Source organism: Oncorhynchus nerka, unplaced genomic scaffold (assembly GCF_034236695.1).
Source record: "Oncorhynchus nerka isolate Pitt River unplaced genomic scaffold, Oner_Uvic_2.0 unplaced_scaffold_5517, whole genome shotgun sequence".
Taxonomy (NCBI): Eukaryota; Metazoa; Chordata; class Actinopteri; order Salmoniformes; family Salmonidae; genus Oncorhynchus; species Oncorhynchus nerka.
Window position 1 is genome coordinate 1 of NW_027035796.1, and position 9,378 is coordinate 9,378.

Here is a 9,378-nt window from a genome sequence, read left to right on the forward strand (position 1 = left end):
GCTCACTGACCAGCCACCTCTACTAGTTAAACTAGGCTTAGTGCTCCACTGACCAGCCACTTCTACTAGTTAAACTGAGGCTTAGTGCTCACTGACCAGCCACTTCTACTAGTTAAACTAGGCTTAGTGCTCACTGACCAGCCACTTCTACTAGTTAAACTAGGCTTAGTGCTCACTGACCAGCCACCTCTACTAGTTAAACTAGGCTTAGTGCTCACTGACCAGCCACCTCTTCTAGTTAAACTAGGCTTGAGTGCTCACTGACCAGCCACTTCTACTAGTTAAACTAGGCTTAGTGCTCACTGACCAGCCACTTCTACTAGTTAAACTAGGCTTAGTGCTCACTGACCAGCCACCTCTACTAGTTAAACTAGGCTTAGTGCTCACTGACCAGCCACTTCTACTAGTTAAACTAGGCTTAGTGCTCACTGACCAGCCACTTCTACTAGTTAAACTAGGCTTAGTGCTCACTGACCAGCCACTTCTACTAGTTAAACTAGGCTTAGTGCTCACTGACCAGCCACCTCTACTAGTTAAACTAGGCTTAGTGCTCACTGACCAGCCACTTCTACTAGTTAAACTAGGCTTAGTGCTCACTGACCAGCCACTTCTACTAGTTAAACTAGGCTTAGTGCTCACTGACCAGCCACTTCTACTAGTTAAACTAGGCTTAGTGCTCACTGACCAGCCACTTCTACTAGTTAAACTAGGCTTAGTGCTCACTGACCAGCCACTTCTACTAGTTAAACTAGGCTTAGTGCTCACTGACCAGCCACTCTACTAGTTAAACTAGGCTTAGTGCTCACTGACCAGCCACCTACTAGTTAAACTAGGGCTTAGTGCTCACTGACCAGCCACTTCTACTAGTTAAACTAGGCTTAGTGCTCACTGACCAGCCACTTACTAGTTAAACTAGGCTTAGTGCTCACTGACCAGCCACTTCTACTAGTTAAACTAGGCTTAGTGCTCACTGACCAGCCACCTCTACTAGCAAACTAGTCTTCTACACCAGTCCGGTGACTGAGCTTCACATTGATATGTAGGATATCTACTAGAGACACTGAAAACCCACTACCCCGATCTTCCCTCAACAGCTGCCGTAGTCTATCTGTTGATGAGATCCTCGACGGTGAACATCTTAATGTTGGGGTCGGAGTTGGGGGAGGATTTCTGAGCTCAATACGCGCTCCAGACTAACTGACTGATGCCCTTGATGGTCTCTCCTCCTGGAGTGGGGACAGAGAACGAAGAGGTTTGGATCTACCATAAAACACGGTCCTAGTACAGAGACATAATGAGGACAAACCCTGTCCTACTACAGAGACATAATGAGGACAAACCCTGTCCTACTACAGAGACATAATCAGGACAAACCCTGTCCTACTACAGAGATGATGGAATTGCACAACACTCAGTCCTACTACAGAGACATAATGAGGACAAACACTGTCCTACTACAGAGAAATAATGAGGACAAACCTCAAGTCCTACTACAGAGACATAATGAGACAAACACTGTCCTACTACAGAGAAATAATGAGGACAAACCCTGTCCTACTACAGAGACATAATCAGGACAAACCCTGTCCTACTACAGAGACATAATCAGGACAAACCCTGTCCTACTAGAGACATAATCCAGGACAAACCCTGTCCTACTACAGAGACATAATGAGGACAAACCCTGTCCTACTACAGAACATAATCAGGACAAACCCTGTCCTACTACAGAGACATAATCAGGACAAACCCTGTCCTACTACAGAGACATAATCGAGGACAAACACCCTGTCCTACTACAGAGACATAATCAGGACAAACCCTGTCCTACTACAGAGACATAATCAGGACAAACACTGTCCTACTACATGGAAACGTAATAAAAAACCTGAATGTTTTCTAGGGAGACGTAGTTTCAGATCTATTATTATTTATTTATTTTAATCTGGGGAAAATCCCATTCCAGAAGGAGATCGAGACCTAGACACTGGATGGGTGTGAGAAGGGGAACGAGACCTAGACGTGGGATGGGTGTGAGAAGGGGAACGAGACCTAGACACTGGATGGGTGTGAGAAGGGGAACGAGACCTAGACACTGGATGGGTGTGAGAAGGGGAACGAGACCTAGGCGTTGGGATAGGTGTGAGAAGGGGATCGAGACCTAGAGCGTGGGATGGGTGTGAGAAGGGATCGAGACCTAGGCGTGGGATGGGTGTGAGAAGGGGATCGAGACCTGGGCGTGGGATGGGTGTGAGAAGGGGAACGAGACCTAGACACTGGATGGGTGTGAGAAGAGACGAACCCTCCACTGGTTCTTTGGGTGGTGGGACAGAAACCCTCTGCTTTGCTCTGGGGCAGCTGTGGAGAGCAGACCCTCTACTACAGAGAGAGCCTGGAGGGCACAGCTGCCCACAATTAACTATATTAGTCACAATATTCTCACTGAAGCAGGCATGAGGAAGAAATTAAACTACCAAACCATCTTTCCTCTTAAGTTGGTCAAATTTACTGTGACACGTGTATTGCCGGTCCTCACAAGCATCTAACGGACTAGGCCGCATCAGCTTTTGGCGATGTTGTACTACTCGGTTAGTGACAACCCTGGTACGAGGCCTGTGTAGTAGTGTTTTAGCTGTGTGTGTGTGTGTGTGTGTGTGTGTGTGTGTGTGTGTGTGTTCTACCTTGTGTATGAAAGTATCAGATATGTTTTGTTAAGTCTTCCAACCTGTAAAAACAGGAAGGAGGTATAACGGGAAGGAGGTATAGCGGGAAGGTGGTATAACGGGAAGGTGGTATAGCGGGAAGGTGGTATAACGGGAAGGTGGTATAGCGGGAAGGTGGTATAGCAGGGAAGGTGGTATAGCGGGAAGGTGGTATAGCGGGAAGGTGGTATAAAAGGAAGGTGGTATAACAGGAAGAAGGTATAACAGGAAGAAGGTAAAACAGGAAGGTAAAACAGGAAGGTAAAACAGGAAGGTAGAACAGGAAGGTAGAACAGGAAGGTAGAACAGGAAGGTAGAAGAGGACGGTAAAACAGGGTCCTATAAAGCCCATAGGTGTCTCTAGCTCAATCTAAGTTCATCTACCTTTGCCGATGATGAGTCCAGTCTTCATGGTAGGGACGGTGAAGGTGAACTCCTGCAATCCTCCCGGAGGACCCATGTTCCAGTTACCACCCCCGTTACCCCCTGCCTCTCCCCCTGCCCCCTCCGTTAGGACCACCTCGGCCCCCTGCTGGACACTCCTCAGAAGGTCAGTGATGATTTCTGCTGCATGCTGGGACTGGTCTGGAGGACCTATGATCTGGGCTATCCTCTCCGGAGTAGTGCCGTCATCTGGAGAAGGGGAGGAAGGGAGAGAAGAGAGAAAAAGGAGATTAAGAGATGTCAGCATTTCCCTTAGCACCAGCAGCAGCCCCAGGCGTAAAGGGTTTAGTTCCTGGTGCTTTCCATTGACTAAGGACAGGCTCTCTCTCCTGGTAAGCTGCACTGTCAGTAAAGTCTCCCTCTAGTGAGACACTTGACTGTCACATTGAAACTGGGTCAGGACAGTAGATCTCCAGGAACAGGGTTGGACTGGACCTACAGGACAGTAGATCTCCAGGAACAGGGTTGGACTGGACCTACAGGACAGTAGATCTCCAGGAACAGGGTTGGACTGAACCTACAGGACAGTAGATCTCCAGGAACAGGGTTGGACTGGACCTACAGGACAGATAGATCTCCAGGAACAGGGTTGGACTGGACCTACAGGACAGTAGATCTCCAGGAACAGGGTTGGACTGGACCTACAGGACAGTAGATCTCCAGGAACAGGGTTGGACTGAACCTACAGGACAGTAGATCTCCAGGAACAGGGTTGGACTGGACCTACAGGACAGTAGATCTCCAGGAACAGGGTTGGACTGGACCTACAGGACAGTAGATCTCCAGGAACAGGGGTTGGACTGAACCTACAGGACAGTAGATCTCCAGGAACAGGGTTGGAGACCAGCGACTGAACCAACTTTACAAGCACAGACTGTCAGTCAGTGAGGTCTCACCTGGTTTGAACTGGATCCTGACTCCTGTGTCGCTCTGGATCTTCTTGATCATCTCTCCGTTTCTCCCGATCCACGATTCCTACACGCAAACCTGGGGACAGGAACCTAAGGGAGGGAGGACACGGGCCAGGTTAGAGGTCAACTCAAACCTGAGGAGGGAGGACACAGGCCAGGTCAGAGGTCAACTCAAACATGGGGACAGGAACCTAAGGGAGGGAGGACACGGGCCAGGTTAGGAGGTCAACTCAAACCTGAGGAGGGAGGACACAGGCCAGGTCAGAGGTCAACTCAAACATGGGGACAGGAACCTAAGGGAGGGAGGACACAGGCCAGGTCAGAGGTCAACTCAAACATGGGGACAGGAACCTAAGGGAGGGAGGACACAGGCCAGGTCAGAGGTCAGCTCAAACCTGGGGACAGGAACCTAAGGGAGGGAGGACACGGGCTCGGTTAGAGGTCAACTCAAACCTGAGGAGGGGAGGACACAGGCCAGGTTAGGAGGTCAACAAAATAAAAATATATTCCTATTTCAAATCATATTGAAATACATTTCATGTCCATTCAATAGAGTTCTATTTTGCTACTTGTCGGCTACCGCCTGTAATTAGTCTCAATATATCTCATGATGTGTATCCTAACATGAACACAATGATGTGCCCAATCAGGGATTTAGTGTATTCTTATTGGCTAAGCATTAGGGGGAAAAAAACACCTCATTACTTGCAGCCACAGCTGGTAATCTCTCTCTAGGAGCTGATCCCTTGTCAGTTTGGTGAAATAATTCTAATGTTAAAGGTCAGATTTGAATGAGAGCTCCCCCTTTGTTTCCATCCTATCAGTATCAACACTACGCCTCAACAACCTTAGTGAACCTTCTCTCAGTGTGGTGTTCTGGGAAAACACACGTTACATCTTCGGCCGTTGAAGGAAAGAGGCATCGTTAAATAAACAAAAAAACACTCAGAAGTCTAATTGTCATCGCTGTCGGGAAACCGGGCCCTGGTTAGAAGTCAACTCCAATGCCTTCAGATAAACCACACATTCAAAATGAAGCCGTTACAGTCTCCTCCCATCCCAGACGGCAGGTCCAATCTTCACCAACTGACCTTCATACGGAAAAATGTAGAGAAGCTGCAAACTCAACATCTGCTGGTTGAGTCGCAGAGTCAACTGAACCCATTATGTGGCAGTGAAGACAAGTGTAGTGTGGGAGTTACTGTACACTTACATCTAGGCCCTCTCCTCCTCCTCCTCCTCCACCCACCTCCTCCTCCTCCTCCGCCGCCTGCCTGCTCCCATCCTGGGCCGTACTCTCCTCTCTGCTCCCTGAAGCCCTGCTCTCTGATTAGCTCCATCACCATGTCCTTGGCTTGCTGAGGACCAGAGGCAGACCAGTCAGCATGACAGTACCACGGGTACCTTGTTCAGGGGACTTGCAGCCCAGCACACCTTCTCTAATTAGTGGGAAAGATTAGAATTGAGCTTCTTGTGTAAACTCAGCCAATCAAGCACATGCCAGGCTCCTAACCAACCGGTACAGAGGCACATGCCAGGCTCCTAACCAACCGGTACAGAGGCACATGCCAGGCTCCTAACCAGCAGTGCAGAGGCACATGCCAGGCTCTAACCAACGGTACAGAGGCACATGCCAGGCTCCTAACCAACTGGTCCCCTCTGCACCACCAGGCCCCCCTCTGCACCACAGGCCCCCCTCTGCCACCAGGCCCCCCCTCTGCACCACCAGGCCCCCCTCTGCACCACCAGGCCCCCTCCTGCACCACCAGGCCCCCCTCCTGCACCACCCAGGCCCCCTGCACCACTAACCTGGACTTTAAAAGGTTCCCCAGAGATGCGTAGAGGTTTGTCCGCTCCTGTGTTCTGAGGCCCTTCCTGAATCATGACCATCTTGACCCGGCCCTCTCCTGCAGCTGTTTGATGGTCTCTCCTCCCTTCCGATGACCAGGCCAGCCTTGGAGGCAGGGACCAGCATCTCCTGGACAGACATACCGGGGCCACGGCGTCGTTGTGGTGGAAGGCTGGAGAAGGGCGACCCTTATCAACGATCTCCGTCAGCAGCCTCTTGGCAGCTCTGGTTGGAGACAAAAACATCTGCATGGACAGTGGGACTATGGGCCCGACTACAAAAGACACATCAGGGGCAAAGACCGTCAGCTACGGTGTCTGACGCAGGGACACAACGTTGGCAGCTGGAAATATCAACAAATGTAGTGTCACCACAGAGAACAGGGGAACAGGGGCGGGGCGAACAGGGGGAACAGGGGTGGGGCAACAGGAGGCGGGAGGAACAGGGCAACAGGGCGAACAGGGGAGACAGGGGCGAGGAACACTTTGCCAGCGGAAATATCAACAAATGTAGTGTCACCACAGAGAACAGGGGCAACAGGGAGCGGGGCAACAGGGGCGGGGCAACAGGGCGAACAGGGGGAACAGGGGGCGGGCAACAGGGGGCGGGCAACAGGGGCGGGGCGGGCAACAGGGGGGCGGGCGGGGAGGCGGGCGGGCAACAGGGGGCGGGCAACAGGGGGCGGGAGGAACAGGGGGGCGGGGAACAGGGGCGGGGGAACAGGGCGGGAGGAACAGGGGAACAGGGGCGGGGCAACAGGGAACAGGGAACTATACGTACAGTATGGAGTCTGGGGATCCAGTCAGTGTCACCGACCTATCAGGCATTCCTCCACTGTCTACAACACAGAGAGATCAAGAGGACAGCTAAATGAACCCATTATGACAAGGGGGTCACGAGTCTCATGACCCGGAAACACTCTGGGCCTTAGTTACAGGTCTGTGCAACAAACAAGACAAGGTTATATGGTGAAAAGTGCCCGTTAATCGGGATCCATTATTACAGGACATTTAGATCAGTATGTCTGGAGGAAACCTTACCGGAGCGATCTGGATTTTGCAGCCCGCTTCCTGTTGCATGCGGGATATCTGTTCTCCTCCTCTTCCAATAACCAGGGTCAGAGAAGATGTGTCAATCAACCCCCAATGTCCATCTGCACGGTGTGTGTGTGTGTGCTCTCACCACTGGTGTCCCAGACTCTGTTCTAGGCCCTTTCTCTGTCTCCTTCTACACCAAGTCATGGCTCTGTCATAACCTCCATGGTCTCTCTATCATTGCTATGCAGAACTGTTACCTGGTGTCTTCTCTCCTTTCCTCTCTTTCTGACCAGGTACGTGAATCGCATCTCTGCATGTCTGGCAGACATATCGTGTGGATGGCGGATCATCACCGCAGCTGAACCTGCAAACAGGCGGGCTGCTCTTCCTCCGGGGAAGGACTGCCCGTTCCATGATCTCGCCATCACGGTTGACAACTCCATGTGTCCTCCTCCCAGAGCGCTAAGAACCTTGGCGTGATCCTGGACAACACCCTGTCGTTCTCAACTAACATCAAGGCGGTGGCCCGTTCCTGTAGGTTCATGCTCCACAACATCCATGAAGTACGACCCTGCCTCACACAGGAAGGCGGCGCAGGTCCTAATCCAGGCACTTGTCATCTCCGTCTGGATTACTGCAACTCGCTGTTGGCTGGGCTCCCTGCCTGTGCCATTAAACCCCTACAACTCATCCAGACGCCGCAGCCCGTCTGGTGTTCAACCTTCCCAAGTTCTCTCCACGTCACCCGCTCCTCCGCTCCCTCCACTGGCTTCCAGTTGAAGCTCGCATCCGCTACAAGACCATGGTGCTTGCCTACGGAGCTGTGAGGGAACGGCACCTCAGTACCTCCAGGCTCTGATCAGGCCCTACACCCAAACAAGGGCACTGCGTTCATCCACCTCTGGCCTGCTCGCCTCCCTACCACTGAGGAAGTCCAGTTCCGCTCAGCCCAGTCAAAACTGTTCGCTGCTCTGGCCCCCAATGGTGGAACAAACTCCCTCACGACGCCAGGACAGCGGAGTCAATCACCTTCCGGAGACACCTGAAACCCACACTCTTTAAGGAATACCTAGGATAGGATAAAGTAATCCCTCTCACCCCCTCCCCCTGAAAAGATTTAGATGCACTACTGTTCCACTGGAGGTCATAAGGTGAATGCACCAATTTGTAAGAGTCGCTCTGGATAAGAGCGTCTACTAAATGACTTAAATGTAATGTAAATGTGTGTGTGTGCTGGGGTAAGAGCTCACGCTAGCCAGCAGGCCCCTGATAGTAAATTACATTAGGGCAGGTAGGTCAAAACAGAAAAACAAGTTTATTTCACAGGAAACAAACACAAAACAAACAATAAATGTTCCTCGAGTTGTCGAGTTCTGAGTGAAACTGGGGGAAAAGTAGCTAAGAGCCAACCGGGCCAAGTCGGCCATTGAGCAGAGCAGCCCAACCGGAACCGCTATGATACCTTACTTCCAGAGTCGAGCTGGGAGCAGCGACAGAGAAGAGCAGCTAATAGAAGGAAATTCCAGTATTTGTGTTTCGACTAACATTTGGCAGAAACAAACCGGCCAATGTATGGGGCCTAAACATAAAGAGCATGGGTAGGGATTGGACATAAGAAACTCATGCAGAGTTGAGTACTTACTGAATCCAACCATCCGTCAGGAACCTTGAACCTCCTCTGACAACGATCGGTGGTCCTCCACCCTCCCATTCCTCCACCTCCCATTCCTCCCATTCCCATCGCTGTTGAGAACGCTGCAGAAACCAAAGACAAATATCAGGAGGGAGCACCGACGAAGAAAGACCCTGGTGATGTCGGTCAAAATAACCAGAACTGAAGTAGAACAGGAAGCTAAGCTGAAAACAGGACCCTGTCCAGGTGTACCAACAGGAACCCTGAGTCGCTATATAGTAGGGCTGGGAATGACCCTAGATCAAGCTATATAGTAGGGCTGGGAATGACCCTAGTCAGCTATATAGTAGGGCTGGGAATGACCTGAGTACGCTATATAGTAGGGCTGGGAATGACCATAGTCGCTATATAGTAGGGCTGGGAATGACCCTAGTCGCTGATATAGTAGGGCTGGGAATGACTATAGTCACATATAGTAGGGCTGGGAATGACACTAGTAGCTATATAGTAGGGCTGGGAATGACTATAGTCACTATATAGTAGGGCTGGGAATGACCTAGTGGCTATATAGTGGGGCTGGGAATGACCTAGTGGCTATATAGTAGGGCTGGGAATGACCCTAGTCGCTATATAGTAGGGCTGGGAATGACCCTAGTCGCTATATAGTAGGGCTGGGAATGACCCTAGTCGCTATATAGTAGGGCAGGGAATGACCTGGTCGCTGCATAGTAGTGCCGGGAATGACCCTAGTCGCTATATAGTAGGGCTGGGAATGACCAGGTACTCTCACAACAAGATATTA

The 9,378-nt window shown here is 51.0% G+C and overlaps 1 pseudogene; it reads right to left on the minus strand.

The window, feature by feature from the left end:
* Positions 1 to 1,087: 1,087 nt before the first annotated feature.
* On the minus strand, positions 1,088 to 7,368 carry LOC135566360 (far upstream element-binding protein 1-like; annotated as a pseudogene).
* Between the last annotated feature and the right edge of the window lie 2,010 nt (positions 7,369 to 9,378).